The following is a 16,144-nucleotide window of genomic DNA, read 5'->3' as shown; positions in this document are numbered from 1 at the left end:
TGGCTTCACACTTCTGCAGAATGCAGTCCCAGGGAAACAGCAGATGCACATGAACTGTAGCTGTCAGCTTGCTGGCAGTAGCTAAGGTTCTTGGAATATTAGGCTGATACCTCTTTTTACTTGTTTGCCAAGTCGTATGTCCTTGTCTGAGATTGCTTTTCTTGTCTTTCTGTAACAACAGTATGACAGAATGCTTGGAAAAACACTGTGCTAATGGATACTTCTGACAGTTCTGATTCTTTGCTGAATAAAGAAAAAAGAGTGCTTTGTTTGTGCCCAGAAGCAGTTACAGTAAATGTCCGATATATCAGCTAAGTAGTTCTGTATAGTGCAAGGAGCAGGCTTCCTTCATGTAGCGAAGACACTTCAAAGTTGGAAGAATGAACACATATATTTGAATGCAAGAAAACTGTCAGGAAAAGTTTAGCAGAAATTACTTAACTGTGTGTTTAGATTGAGCATTGAAGTGAGTTTAGGTAGTGGGAGGATAACTTTGCAACCAAGGAAGAGAGCCCATACATTAATATGTATGCATTAGCATGGATAAAACAAAATACATTTTTTAGCTCTGGTGTTTTTCCTCTGCTCTTGGTTTGCCTCCTCCTGGCCTTGTCTCTGTTGTTGCCCACAGCTGTCATTGCAATGTGGCTTCCACTGCCCCTGTGTTCAGTATTCAGCATGGCTCAGGACACACTCCTACATGGCTTCCCTGAATTCCTTTTCTTTGGTACTGTGAAATCATATTCCTGAATGTTTCTGGTAATTTTAGTCCTCTCTAAAGATACTGATCTGGGGTTTTTTTGTGGGAAATTACTAGTAGCTTTGTACTCAGCATCTCTTAGGATCAAGGTAAGTATTTCTGTTTGATTTGTTATATGATAAAATAATGCTTCCTAACATTCAGCCTATTCAGTTGCACAAATCTGGTAGTTTGTTGTGCCCTCATCCTTATTCTAGTAAATAGCTGCTTTTCCTTGAGATTTTTTTATTCTTAAATTGGGGCTAATCACCCCAGATGTGTGGCTGTATAACATCATCCTGGACTTTCGTGTAAAATGCTACATAATGAATCTCTGCAAACAAGATTTTGGCTTTTTTTATTACCAACTGTCAGCCTAGTAGGAATTTTAGGATCCTGACATTAAGTTCTTCATTGGTTGATTTTGCTTTACATGTTTGAAGTTGGTTTGTGATACAGATCTTGGTTAATATGCAGATTTTTATTCCTGAGTAAGGTATTTCTCTTTGAATTTGTTCACCTCAGGCTCCTGGTTTATCTGTTAGCTAGAGGTGGAATAATCAAAGTGATACAAACCAAGAAGAATCAGTATGTACTGGATGGGGAGCATACTGGCTGTTTTCTTAATGTAAAGTCTTTGCAGGCTCTGTCCACTTTTCAGATCAGCTGCAGTATCATATCACTGGTGTTTCTGATTGTGGCAGAGAGGTCTGGTGAAAAGAAAGTTTCATTCCTATGCAGGCAGTGCAGCTCTTCATGGCAAATGAAGAGCAAAGACTTAGGCTCTTTTGCTGCTACCAGGCCAGCTGCACATTGGCTCTGTTTATTTTGTGATCCGCAGCAAGCATTGCAAACACCTCTTTCTGCACTTGGTCATGTTTTGTTCCAGAAGTGCTGAGTCGGGACAGTTGAGGCAGGCCTGTCTGTCCTCTCAAAAGGAATCACTCTCCTGCAAAGTCTTCTCCCAGGCAACTAGCAACAAAATAAGAGGACACAGCCTCAGGCTGTGCTGGGGGAGGTTTAGGCTGGACATCAGGAAGAATTTCTCTGTGGAAAGGTTGTTAAACATCGGAACAGGCTGCCCAGGGAAGTGGTGGTGTCACCATCCTTGGAAATATGCAAGGAACTACTGGATGTGGCACTTAGTGCTATGGTTTAGTTTACAGGGTGGAGATCAGTCAAAGGTTTGACTCAGTCTCAAAGATCTTTTCCAACCGAAATGATTCTGTGATTCTACAATACTCCCTTTCTCATCATGGCAGGTAAAGGGCAGCCTCCTCTGCCTTGACCATCCTCCATGGAGCTCTTCAACCTAGCAATTTCCCAAATTTTCCTCATAGCAATATCCTCTGAAATGCAGGTCCTTCTCCAACCTTCTCCAATCCATGCAAAGCTGTAACTGGGCCCGTTCTTGACCCTTTCCCCAGCTGTAGCCTGAGATGGCAGGTTCTTTCCTACAGGGGACTGGGGTAGCCTTATAGCACTGCAACTCTATGTATGCACAGTTCTAACACTGGATTTTGAAAGAATTTGAGAAAAATATTAGTATTTTGTCCAGGATGAACTTCAGGTAACTAAACTTCGGGTTTAAAGTCACGACTGCTGAAAATCAGTCCTTTTCTTGTTCCTATTAAATAAAAACATGCAAACAGCAAACCAAAACAACGCCACCCCATAGTCCATCATAAAAACTGCTAAGATATCAATAACCAACATTATTAGGAGGTTGTCAGTGGGTTATTTTAAAATGTAAAACCCCTTTTTACATTAAAAATTAGGAAGAGAAACCAGTCTTCTAAGATATAGTTCACTATAAGCAAGAGGAACAGTCCACACCAGCTGTGAAAACAAGTCATAGTCCATTACAGGTTGAATTATTTCACAAGCTAAATATCCCTCCCATAATTGTTTGAATGGGCATTGGTTAACAACCAACTGAATTTGCAACTGTGGAAGTATCAAGAAAATGTCCCACTTTAGTATTAACAAAATTGAAATCAGACTTACTCTAAGCTCAGGGTAATCCAAAACTGCTCCCCATGTGTAAATTTCCTTTGCTTTCCCATCCCATACTTGTGATTCTCTGCCCACCTGAGACTACCTTGCATGAGCCATAGGGTGTCCCTGCAAATCTGCAGTGACACAAATGTCTTAAGTCAGGACTTCTCTTTATTTGAAATATAGTATCAGTGAACTATCATATACCTGGAATAGGTATGTCTCTGCAATAACAGAACTGTTACCATTTTTTCACTAGGAAATGCTTGACTTTTACTTTCTGGCAAAAGTAACAGCTCCATAAAAATGAGAAATTTGGATACAAAGAAAACAGCACTAAGGAAAAATGTCATGTTGCTATTACAGCACTGTATGGTAGAACTCCAAGTAATTTAGGTTAGACAAAACATCTTGCATTGCAAACTTAAGGACATAGTTATTCTATTTCACAGATCCAGTTTGACTTTCACTTGATATTTGAACCCACATTTTAAGAAGTTTGAGCTCTTTGGCAGTCCAGTGTTTCACTCTCCTTGCTTAGGTGTGACTGTTTAGGAGATGTGATACTCTTACTTCCGGAAGAAGACTTAGCCACAAGGATCACTGTCTTTCAGTTTTTGACCCATTTTTCAGTTGATGTTCTTCCACAGGAATATACTCAGAGGATGCAAACTGAACTTTTCTGGAACAAGGAGGAAGAACACAGTTATATGAACCAGTTGTATTGAGCTAAGATGGAAATTCTTGCTCTGTGATTCTCCTGACTCAGCTAGCAGCAGGTAACAACTACTTCTACACCAAGAAGTAGCTCTCAGGAAAAAAAACAAACAAAAAAACCCCAACAAACCAGCTTTTACAGCTAAAGCTCTCCTCCCACACTCTTGTCCACAACTTGAGCCAAATAGCCTTTGAGAAAATCACTGCAGCGAAGCCTTTCATAAAAACATCGTGTTTCATGAAAAAAATAAAAAAAGCCTTAGTTTCAAAATCAGTTCAGTGACCAGCCTCCAAAAGCCCATCTATAACATGATGAGGAAAAAGCAGAGATACTTAATGCCAGTCTTTAACAGTAAGACCAGCAGCCCTGAGTTGGAAGAAGGGAACTATGTTCTTATTTTCCTAGAAATTTTCCTCTGGCAACATACAATGTTTCACTGGACACTGTCTAAGATTGATGAGAAAAAAGACTGAATGTTTATTACAGGTACTGTAAAATAGTTTAATATATCCTGATAGTGCTGACACCTCACACAGTTATTTTAGGAATCTGTCTAAAATCATTGCTCTGTCACTTCCCTGTGTGCCCCAGGTCAGATTTGACACCTGAGGTGCAGAGAAACTTATGATGGGGTGTGCAGGAAGTGGCGGGGTTGGTGATTAAACTTTTTACATACCTTTGAGCATGTACTCAGTCAGCTTTTATTTCTCACAGGCAGTTGCCATCCATTTGCATTCATAAGTGTGCTGCAGTACTGCCTGTTGCTGCAGAAAAGTCTTCTAGAATTGCATCCATAGATGATCCCATCATGGGAGTTGGTACCCAACTTTGGTATAAGCCAGGTAAGGTTATATCTAAGGGAAAAGAGGAAAATTTTAATAATATCATTAAGTAGTGAATGTGACTGTTATCTGGGCTTTGAGGTGAGAACTGAACTTGGTCATACTTGCACAAGAGTTTGCTGTCTTGGAGTCGTGCCTTTCTGATTTTCCTGGGATAGAAACTTCATTAAACTGTATGAAATAATAAGAAAATCTTTGAATTTTACTTTGAATTTTACTCTGTTCCTTCTCATGCCACCCATATCAAAGCAGAGACATTCCTTCTGCCTTTTTTCCTCCCTCATTTATTTACTTTCTTTTCCTCAGCCTCTGACTGGCACCTCTGTCTTTCTCCCCTGAAGACTCACTCAGGGCCAGTGTTAATCTGGACCTGTAGTTCTTTCAGTTTAAATCTGCATTTCTGGAACAGTAACATAAAATATTTGTACTGGTTCACTCTAGAGAAAAAATCCACGTCCATCCTCTATCTTCCTTTTTGCTCCACGCTGGTTTTGCTCATGTTTTCCAAGTGCTTCTTTCCAGCAAACTCATCAACTGGCCATGTCAGACACTCATCTCCCTCCTATACCGTAATGATATTCTTCTTACTAAGTCCTAAAAGCCTTTCAGGAAATTTGGCACCCAAATAGAAATGGTGCTGATGTCTGGCATGATCTGACAGTCTTGGCATACTTCTGGCTCTCTGCTATCAGCAGACTATGTAAAATCATGATGAAGAATGGAACTAAGTAATAACAAAAAACCCCACATAGTTTGGATACACACAATACTCTGATGGATTATTTTTCTGCACTTGGCTAAGGAAACACAGTGATAGTTCTGTTCAGTTGAAGTTCAGAATCTCACCTTTAGATGTATATCCTAGAAAGAAAGTAACTGGAAACAATTGGCCTCAGACCTGCAGAACAGTGTATCTTTTTCGAGTTGTTAAACAGGAATTTAGGGGTTTTTTGGTGGTTTGTCTTTGTAGACAGACTAGCTTGACTTGTTCCTGAGGGCATTTTTGTCCTCTGATCATAAACTGAATTGATATAATTTCTTGCATTAATAGCAAACAAATCAAACCCTCCTATTAGAAAGCCAATGCAATTCAGCCAAAACATCAGGAAAATAAAACAACTAAAACAAATGCACCTTTTAGTCACAAGTCCTTGCTTTTGGCATGCTGTGGTCTTTTCAAAGTTTTCAAATACTGCATGTAAAGAATGGTTTGAGTTATTAATGCTTCCTTTACTCACCTGAACTGCTAACTTTGTCTTTTCTTTCACAGTCACTGATTTTTGGTTACTTAAAAGCACAGAAACTTGTCTGTTTGTTTTTTTGTGTTTAGTTTTAGGTAATTCTGTATGCTTTGTATTGTTTTACGTTGTAGGGTCTACCTACTAGGCAAACATCACAAGAGTAGTAAAAATCCCATTTGTTTCACAGTATTTCCTTCATGGACATATTCTTTGATATGCTCTTTGCTATTTTTTTTTTTTTACTGAAAGCTAGTTGTTTAATGACTAAAGCTGGTGCCTTTATGTGAAACTAGACTGTATAAATGGTGATACTTTGAGAATAATACTTGTGCTGTGATGTCTTGAGAACCTTGCACGCTGCAAGAGTTACAGTGTTCAGTGTGTGTGAGACAGTGCACACATGTGGCCAGAAAAACAGGTCAGTGCTTGTCTCCCTGAGACCTTTATATGACTGCACTTGTCTGGAGGAATTGATAATTAAAAACCATCCCATGTCCATTGAGCTGGATGAAGTATTAAACACCAGCTGAAGAGCTTTCCTCCAAAATACATAGTTTTCTCACTTTCTCCCAAATCAGGAAAAAAGAATTTAGCAGTATTTACTTAGAAGTTACTTACAGCTTGGATATATGGTCATTTAAATGTTATTAATGTATTTGATATAACCACAGGACTTATTTGTGTACTCAATTTTATTGACTACTAACTGATTAACTGAGAAGAGAAGACTGAATGTTTCTGTTTGCTATATAATAATGTTACTACATTTCTACACTGAACATTTTGCTTGAAGTGATGATTTTTATTTCCAGTCTTTAGCTGTATCAAATACATTAGCTGAAAAGTTACTTTACATTTTCTGCTTAGGTCAGATCCCGGCCCCTTCGGTTGCTAGTCCCTGCTGAGCCTGCTGTGTCAGACTTGTAGTTACCAACACAGAAAAAGGACATTTTGTTTTCCTCTTTCTGGGTCCTGATGGATTTCCCCCCCCAAAATATGGAGTCCTAATAATACCATGAATAAATGGTCCTAACATCATTGAGAGAGATGGTGGGTTCCTAGAGCCTTTGAGGCATAGGAGCCAGCCCTATCTGTGACCTCTATGACAATGACACTTTTCCAAGACTCTAAACTCAATTCAAGTAAAATAAATGATAAATTCCCTTTTTTAAATGCCTACAGTTTTAGCAATTAATAAATACATCCTATCTCCGACCCTCTCACAGTAGTCTCCTCTTGATGAACCATTTTATGCTGTGGGATGTCAGTGCTACTGGCCTGAATTCCTGACTTCTCTCCTAGCCAGTAACTTCACCCAGCAAGAAGTTAGTGGCTGAGGTAATGTGATAGAAAATATGAACCCATTTGACTTGGACCTTTAAGCAACAGTGTTCTGAAGACAGACAGGGGAGGGTTAGAAGTCCAGAAAGCCTCCATTTAAGTGGTAGTAGATGAGAAGGTGTTTCAGCTGCAGAGGTGAGGCAGAGATGCCACTGTCAGCTGTCTCTGTATGATTTTACAAGGATCCTCAACCTGGTGAGCTGTTGTGAACACACAATATCCTGCAACTGAATTTGCAGGTTCAGGCCAACAAGAGGAAAGGAAAATTCATTTCTAGCTGTCAAAAAATTACTTTTTTAACCTGACCTATTTTCTTAGTTCATCTAGTGACCATCTGCAGAAGGAAAATTGTTGCCTCCTCCTTTTTCTGGTGGTGTGGCTCTAGAAAGAGATTTAGCCTTCAAAAATGCCAGTGTTTAGACATTTAATTTGGAGTGCTTTGAAATGTGGTTTGTTCATTAACCTGGAGATTGGTGACTCTTCACTGTTCTAGAGAGTAGAAAAGAGAGTTGAAACACCAGACTCAGCCAGCTCAACATCTTCAAAGGTTACACCAGTGAAATCCCCAAACTAGACAGTATTGCTGTGTACCAGAAATTTCTGACACTATTGATAGCTTCATGCTCTCAGCTCCAGATCATGTTCAGATCAATAATAGATGGGAGTTTATAGTGGATTGTAACCCCCAAAACTTCCTTAGTTTGGCTAAAAAACTAATTCATCAGCAATGATTCTAATTATTTGCAGGTATTGGAACAGTGTTCCTCCAATCTGAGGAACATCTCTCTCTGCTGAAAAGACAAAGAAACCTTTTCAGTGAGTAAATCTGCAGATTGCGAATATAAAAGACACACAAATGCTGAAGTTAAAGTATTTCTCTTAAACGTCTATGACATTTCTGTTGTCAATATTCTGATCAGTCACCCTCAGTAACACACAGTGAAGTCAGTGAGCACGCAGATTTGGACAATGAACACTAAAAATGTGTGACAGGTACCAGTAGAGGCCAGTATATACCAGTTGGAATCCATCCATAGGTCTGGTAGATCATGGGCTAGAAGGGAGTGGAAGCAGACTGACCCTTCCGGTGTGTTCTACACTCACAAAGCAGCAGCTGTCCTGCCTTCAGGCAGAACCTTTCATGTGTTGTTAGGCATGATGTCAGCAGCTGAAAGAAGTTTTGGTGTAAGCATATGCAGGGGAAAGAAAGAGAACCCAGGCCAAATTTGGGAGGAAAAAAATCTGGGGAGAGGGTGACTGAATTATAGTAATTTAATTTGTATGTGCAGATAAGTGTAGCCTCAGCCTTTGGAGAGTCAAGCTGGAAGGCAGAGTAGCAGTGCCAGCTCTGGAAAGTCAAGGCAGTAAGAAAAAGAGAAAAAGGAGCAGCAGCACAGGAAACAATGCATTGGAAATGGAAGAGAACTGGAAGAGAGCCAAAACCACAAACATGGGGGAAAAAACAAAATAAGAGCAAAGACAAAGAGAAAGATGATCAACAGGTGACATCTTGTCACTTTACAGAATGACAGATGATGAAAAATTACTTATTACTTAATTTCTCATTAATCAGTCCTTCCATCTCTGGAGATGTGTGCTAGTTTTGGACATGCAGATCCATAGGACACAAACCCATCAAGACATGGGTGTGTTCTGACTGGACTCGACACCAGGGGACACATCTCCAGTGCATGGGGACACTCAGGAAACACAGAAGCCTCTGGCATCAGTGCAGTGTTTACTGATTAAGGAGGACACAGTGGTGGAACAGTGCTGGTGCAGTGGGAAGTCTCAGGAATGCTGGCTCAGCAGGCACAGGGTGCCGGGATGAGCTTGCCAGGGTATGGTCCCCAAAGGGTTGTGTTTATGGGGGGGATGGCAGTAGGTTGGGATGTAGCATGGGCTGTTGGGGTCCCTGGGGTTGAGGTCACCCTGATGCTGGGGCCTCTGGATTGGAATCAACATCCTTGGAGAAGCTCCTGTGTCCCCTTGTGTCTCTATGGTTGCCTTCAGTCTCTCCCAGTCACTCCAGGACCATTCTATAGTGGCTTTTTAACACCATGCACTGTCTCTCCTTGTGGACAGAGAAGACAGGAATTGTCCCTGTCCAGGAACAACTGGGGCTGGAGCACCTTGATCTAATTTCCAGCTTCTAGAGCTGGTTTCAGTCTTTTCTGTGTCCTCTTACGTGTTGGCTGAACATGACAGGATGAGACTGGAGCCACGAGGAAGCTGCAGGGACACCCCTGACTCAGACCACCCTTGTTACTCCAGGCTTGCACCCTGGAGCAGGAGCTGAGTCCCAAGAGACACAGAGTGCTGGTGTGGGAAAGCTGGGTTGAGCGCAGATCTTTATGGAAGATATCGTGGGAATGAGAAATCCAGAAGATGACGAAAATTTGCAGGTGAGCTCCTGGAAGACACAAACAGGGGGCTCAGCAGGAAGTCACTGCAGGAACAGGGTGTGTAGCAAGAGGCACTGAAGAGTGTGGGACAATTAAATTGCTTCTGATTTCTGCAGAGACTTTGAGCATGCAAGAGAGAATGGACCCAAAAACAAGGCATTGCAACCATTGCAATGGTGGTGCTCCTCCATGAGTGTCCTCCTCCATCTTGAAATGGCTCTGCCAGAATGGGATCTTCTTCCACAGAAGAGTTCCATTGCCTGGCAGGAAAAGTGGGATTTTGAAGGTGGCCTCCAAAACCTGGGCAACACTTGTTTCATCGATTATGTCCTGCAGTGCCTGACGTATCTGCCAACCACCTGCTGTCATACGAGCACAGACAGTCCTGTGAGTCCTTCCTGCTCCACATTTTACATCTCTTGGGCAGCTCAGAAGGATGGAAAACCAACAGTGACTTTGGGAACAGCTAATTTCCCCCTGGAAAGCCTTCAGAGCAGGCTCAGTGTAGCGCAGAAAACAGGTTGGCTTGTTGTCATGTGCCACGTTCCAACTCCCAACTTCCAACTCAGGAAAGATCATTTCTTGCTTCTTGTGGCTCCTGAAGTGCATCTGAAAGTCCTGCCTGGAATTTTATGCATCTGTCATTTAAAGGTGGGATTGTTAGGTGTTTGGGTTTTTTTCTTTCTTGGAAGTTTTTGTTAACTACACATATTTCACTAACACAGTTTTTTATAGCATAACCAGCTGCTCAAGAAAGTTATTCAATGGCTTCAGGGTCCAGTCTCATGTGTGATTTTGAAAATCCTTTTGTTGTCTGAAAACAAATGGTTGCACTTTAGTTTGCCCTAAGTTTTCTCTTAAAAAAACCGCAATCACTCGCCTAAAGCCCTCACCCCAACACAAATACTTTTCTTATCTGCTATACTTCTAAGCATTTTAAAGGTCAGTTATTCATACACTCTTTGCATCTTCAAGTGGGGAAGTTAATAATTCTCAATTTATTATGTTAAACACTTACTACAGGTTGCAGTGAAATAAAAGGCATGTACACCTTTCATCAAAAGGGAGTTTTCATAAGCATGAGATCTAATGATCGTGAGGAAAACTTTGTAATAAAACCTCATCTGAAAACTTAGATTTTTCAACAAATTCTCTGCAATTTAGCAAAATTTCATGGTGACAGTCTCAGTTCATTAAATTTTCTTTTCTGCCAGTTCATTCAAGGAAAACAGTCTTAGCACTCCATTCCAAATTGCTACAGTTACTACCAAGAAGAGTAGCTTAACTCAAACTACTGTAACTCATCCAGAAAATGTCAAATGTTACTTATCCTTATCTCTGATCTTCACAAGATTTTCTTTGAAGTGTTTCCTGATTAATTGGAATTAAATGGCAGATTTTTAGAATTCTTCCACAGTAGGGAATCAGGTATTAGATCTGTTTCATGGCACCTCATCTGCGGTTCCTGGAAGCAAATAAAAACTGGAGACAAATGTTTGTGCTAAATGTGCTGTTCAGTGCCCTTTTACTAGCCTTCAATCCAAGAACTGGATCTTTTTTTTTCCCAAAAAGTGCTAAAAAGTATTAGTGATAATACTGAAGAGAAAAAAACACAGAGAAAAACCACAAAAAAACAGGGTTCCAATTTTGCACGCTGTCCCCCACACACCACCTCCGTCCCAAAATTTTTGTTTGCTACATACCCATTGTTTTGCTTAGTTGTTTCAAATGAGCTAGAAGGTTCCCAAGCCTTGCACCTGTACAGTGTGTTTTACATCTTTTAGTCCAAGTCTCTGTTAATAAGTACAAGTGAGAATGTCAGATCCCAACACACTCAATTTGCTCCAGCACCAGCTTTGATCAAAGCTTTTGTTACCAAAAAGACTGCAGTGGAGACTTGCAGTGCTCTGCCATGCTGCCTTGAAACTGGGGTTTGTTATAACGATGGACTTGGCCTCACAAGCACTAAGGCTGAGTTGAAGTTCTGACCTCTTTGTTTGGCAAGCTGAAGTTGAATTCACACAAAGTGTCCAGGTCTTCGTGAAGCAGAATCTACCGATTACAGTCTGCTGATGGCTCTGATTCCCACAACCTTTGAACCAGTGAAGCCATCCATTAGTGCCAGAAGTGTTCCTACAACAGAGCTAACAGAAAAATACAATTTTATTCACTAGTTTAGTAAATTTTCTTCAGTTACACATAACTATCTCCACTAATCTCTCAAAAAGGACAAGTTTTTAATGATGAGATGCTGATTTGCAAATTTTAAGACATTAAATACAGATAAGATAATACAGACCTTGGGCTGATTTCAAGCTTAGTGAATTGTTTTCCATTCTCATTTAAAAATCATCTGAAATTCACTAGCACTGAATTACTACTTTTCAGGTTAAATGAAGGTGTCACATCAAGTTAAATAGGTTGCAGTCTTCTTTTCACAAAGATCAAGCATCTTCTACACAAGATACCAGACATGTCCTAGGAACCTGGTCTTGTTTGCTGTCGCATACAAGAGCAACAGCATCAATCTCATCCAGGAAAACAACTGAAGGTCACATCTGGTAGGCCTGCAAAGAAAACACAGGAACACTGACATCAGGAAAACAGCACTATCTGAAAGAGAAAATACATGAAAAACATTATGCTTACAAGAGCACTGGAACTGGTTAGTTTGGGTGTTTTTTGAGGAGCATGGTGGTGCTTTGCAAAATTTTCTGGTTTGCATTATTAATATTTCCCAATATATCCCAAGATTCCCAGCCCCCCAAAACCCCATGGGAAAAGGAAACACTGACAGTCCCATTTCAGTGGAAAAACCTGACAAAACAGGAAAAAGAATTTCTTCTTGACCACAGAAAATCAGTTACAACTCAGAACACATGGCACATTTCAGTCTTACCTGCTAAAATAATAAATGAAACTGTCATTCATATTCTCCTACCCATTCACTCAGGCAGTTGACACCATTTCTCATAAAAAAAGATTACTCCCCCATCACCCTGGCTACATTCATTAGCAACTGCACAGGCTACCAATGTCTTTCCAGTCCCTAGTGTACCATAGAATAGGAAATCTCTGCAATTAAAAAAAAAAAAAACACCATAAGAAAAAACCCTAATGGAAAAGTGCCTGTTATAACCCCCATCCCTAAAATACACAGCTCTGCTCTTCTCAGCAAAACACTTCATGGGTAAGACAGCAGTAACAGCTAAAGTGTGAGAAAAGTCAAAAGGGTTCCTACACAATTCAACAAGGCAGCAAATTAAATGAATAAGGAGGATAATGTGTATGTACAAAACATTGAGAAAAGACAGTAACATCCCAGAAGGACACATCCAAAAGCTCTGACAAACCAACAGGGGTGGTTACAACATAGTGGAGCCAAACAAATTTCCAGTGCAGAAGCTGAGACCAGGATATCAGAAATATTAGAAATCACCAGTTCTGCATATTCATTCTCGTTTTCACAAAAGGCAAGATTTGAGAGCAAAGCATTTAAGTCCCCCTTGAAAAGCTTTAAGTTACTGGGTTTGCAAGTGATAAAGAAGAAGTAATCAAAAGTGGGAAGGTATTCTGCATTTCTGCATTTCCATCAGCTAGAAAAGCCAATGTGCTGCTGCTTCAAAATGAATTTCATTTAATAAAGAAGCAAAAGACATAAAGATTTTCTTTTCATTGTTCGTAATACTTTTTAAAGTTACTGAAAGCAAAGCATTTACAGTCCCATTTCAATATACCATGAGTGAATTTTACTGACCAAGAATATATAATGTTAATAATTAAATCTCTAATAATTTCTTTTTGTAACGCAGAACTCAGCTGTGTAAGAAGTGGACAGATTCTTATTTTAGCCCAAGCACAACAAACATTGCAAGGGTCTAGTTGCAAGTTCTATCAATTGTAAAACTGATGCTTAAGCATTTGAAAAAAACCCAGAGTTTGTGGGAGAGACAAGTGGACTTCCATGAAGCAAACCACAGTTGACTACCTAGGTACTACTACAGGTAATTCATTGTACATGGAACTCTAAAGGAAAAAATCTCCGACTCCAGCTTTTAAAGGCAAGACATCTTTAAAGGATAATCTCGCTTCACAGTAAACCTCTGAACCTACATATATGCGGATTTCTATGCATTTTTTAAATATTACTTTTTAATTTTCTTAAAACTACTTTTTACTACTGCTAGAAAAAACCCCACTCAACAGTGCTGAAAATTTTGGAGTATTTTTATATGTTAAAGAAAGCTGCAACCCCAATGAGGTTCCATCAGAAATTTGATGTCAGCACAAAGGAAAGCTTCACAGCAATTTTCAAATTGCTTGAGAGAAACCTATAAGCCAAGGGAGTTGTAGACAGCCCATTACTGGAAGCTTTCATAAATAGTGCAAATGTCTCACTGACATGATGAAGCAGAAATCCTTACTGAAACAACTATTTGCATTGGCTCAACACCAGACAGATATGCTTCAATTTTCATGTGATCCCTGTGAAGATATGAAGTGAAAATGCAAGCCCTGAAATGCAAGCTGTGGGTAAACAGTGTCCATTTCAAAATCATAGGGCAATTCAGGAAGTACAATATGTGTTGCAGCATATCCCTGCTATCTCATATTTTCTGAAGAAGATACTTCCTCCGCCCTTAAAGCACAGCTCTGGCATAACTTATAAGCAAGATTATAATTAGAGAGCAAAAAAAAAAAGTCTCTTTAGACTACACTATGCTTTGGAAGAAGTTTTTTTCAGCTAAATTCAAATTACAAATAAATAATCACTCTATGTGAAATAGTAAAATAAATTAGCGTCTGCTTCTTCCAGTAGAACGCTCCATGATCTCCCATCCTTTCTCTTCTATTCATCTTCTCTTTACAGCCAGTTTTTTGCAAGATTGCTCCTGCAGTACTAAGATACAAAGTATCTTAGACATGTAAGAGCAAAGATAGATGAATACAAAAAACCCCATTGAAACCAGCACACATGATCAGTATGACATTTCAATAGAGTGAACACCAAGCAACAATCTCTGGTATTTAGCCAAGTTTTTCAACACTACTTAAAAATTAGGTCAAATGTTTACTTTTTTTATAGAGTGACTTAGGAACAAGTGTTTGAGGATTTGCAAACAGACCATTTTCAGGTTTATTTTCCCCTCCTGAACAGAGTAAAAAAAATCCCATTCAGTAGGAAAAAAAGAATTCTGAAGATATACATAGGCAACAGAAAAAAATAAGGCAGGCTTTCATAGCACTAAAGTTGCTTTGCATGATAACATTAAGTCATTTTTAGTTCCCAGCCTTCCTCAGATAACAGGTTACTTACTCTTCTCTTAACTGGAGCTAAGGTCTTGTGCTGATTTTCCACGACTACACATGGTAGAAAAAGCATCTCACTGCTGTTACTTACACCTTTCTAACCTTGCAGAAAACAATGTCACTTTGCACTTCATGAAGAGAATTAAAACAGAGACACACAGGCAGAAACATTAGGACTGCTTCACCTTGCCTGTATCCAACTTTGTGCTACATCTTAACTTGACTGGGTGTCATAAAACTATTTGTAAGCATGAAAGAAAATTTAATTAACCATGAAGCTGCTTCTTATGACAAGAAAATTGATTTAGAGGACAACTGAAATCTACAGAAGCTTACAACACAAAGGGATCTTTTTGGTTCACAAGAACCAGCCCCGCCCATACATAACAGATCCTCTGGTGTGAAGATGTCTGCAACTAGTAATCGCAAAATGAAGACACTTTGTGGCCAGTTTAAATATTGGCTGTGTCTGAGTTCTTTACACATGAATTCTTTACACCTGCCAACATCCTGCTGCACACGCTCTCAGATTTTTGCCTTAAACAGCCATAAGCACTTGTTTCCCAAAAACTCATGTTAAACAGCCTGGCCCACACCTTACATAAATCAGTGCATAATACATAATAATAATAATTACATGACAGCTCAGGCTGACACACTGGATGGATTTGAGGGAAGTGGAAGACCAGATTGTCATGTTATAGGACGCTCACACCTCCATGTCCTGCTCCCTTTCCTGTGTCACTCTTCCACAGCAGGAGAAACTCAGCTCAGTGATGTGGCTCTTGCCCATCTCTGTCCCTATCTGTGCTGGGATAGAAAATTCAGCTGAAAGTCAGAAAGTTCAGCAGGTTCATGATTACTAACAGAAGGCCCCACTACCTATTTTTAATCCTCAGAAAAGCCAACCACATTATTGCTCAATAATGTGAAATTTGAAAAATGAAACTGCCATATTACATGTAAACGAAATTCTCTTCAGGGGAAAAAAAAAAAAAAAGGCAGCACACCCCCCACTGGGCCATTTTCGAGCACAGACTTTGGCACAGAGGAACACCACAGAAGAAGTCAATGGTGCCGTACCCTCTTACCCCTCCTGGCCCCAAAGCCCTTCATTACCTTCCCAGCCACTCTTCTGCTCTGACAGCATCCATGAATGGCTGGAAATCCTGGGGAATCAGGTGAGCTGCCGAGCTAGATGAGGAAAATACTGCTCTGGATGACTCGATATGTACACACAAAAAATTCTGACACAGAAGCTGGAAGAGGCTCCTTGTGTTGACAGTTTCTGGTGGCAGCCCTTCTAGCAGACCTGCCATAGTTTCTCCAGGCTGACCAGCAGCTCTTCAGACTGAAACATGTTACTAATTCCCTTCCATGTGCTGTGTAGAGAGGTGGTTAAAAACGTGCCCATCCTGAATTACCTCTGGGCGAGCATACTTAGAGCCACGGGCGCGAGCACAAACCCGCGACCGTCCACAAAGACTGCAAACATTCTGTCTCTTACAAACACGCCTACGAGGCAGGTGTGGTGCCCGGAGTACCGCTCT

The 16,144-nt window shown here is 40.2% G+C and overlaps 1 long non-coding RNA gene across 3 annotated transcripts; it reads right to left on the bottom strand.

Annotated features, from left to right (window-relative positions):
- Window positions 1-70: 70 nt before the first annotated feature.
- Window positions 71-16,139, bottom strand: LOC134547183 (uncharacterized). Of its 3 annotated transcripts, XR_010079411.1 has the most exons (6): window positions 15,714-15,851; window positions 11,584-11,851; window positions 10,988-11,428; window positions 4,402-10,098; window positions 4,132-4,309; window positions 71-3,419 (listed from the first exon to the last, which is right to left on the bottom strand). It is a non-coding gene; the product is annotated as an uncharacterized LOC134547183 (long non-coding RNA). The 3 variants fall into 3 exon arrangements; XR_010079412.1 differs by lacking the exon at window positions 15,714-15,851 and adding an exon at window positions 16,019-16,139 and having other exon boundaries at window positions 4,402-11,428; XR_010079410.1 differs by having other exon boundaries at window positions 4,402-11,428.
- Window positions 16,140-16,144: the final 5 nt, after the last annotated feature.

Source organism: Prinia subflava, chromosome 1, assembly GCF_021018805.1.
Source record: "Prinia subflava isolate CZ2003 ecotype Zambia chromosome 1, Cam_Psub_1.2, whole genome shotgun sequence".
NCBI classification, from domain to species: domain Eukaryota; kingdom Metazoa; phylum Chordata; class Aves; order Passeriformes; family Cisticolidae; genus Prinia; species Prinia subflava.
This window is presented reverse-complemented; position numbering and strand designations above follow the sequence as displayed.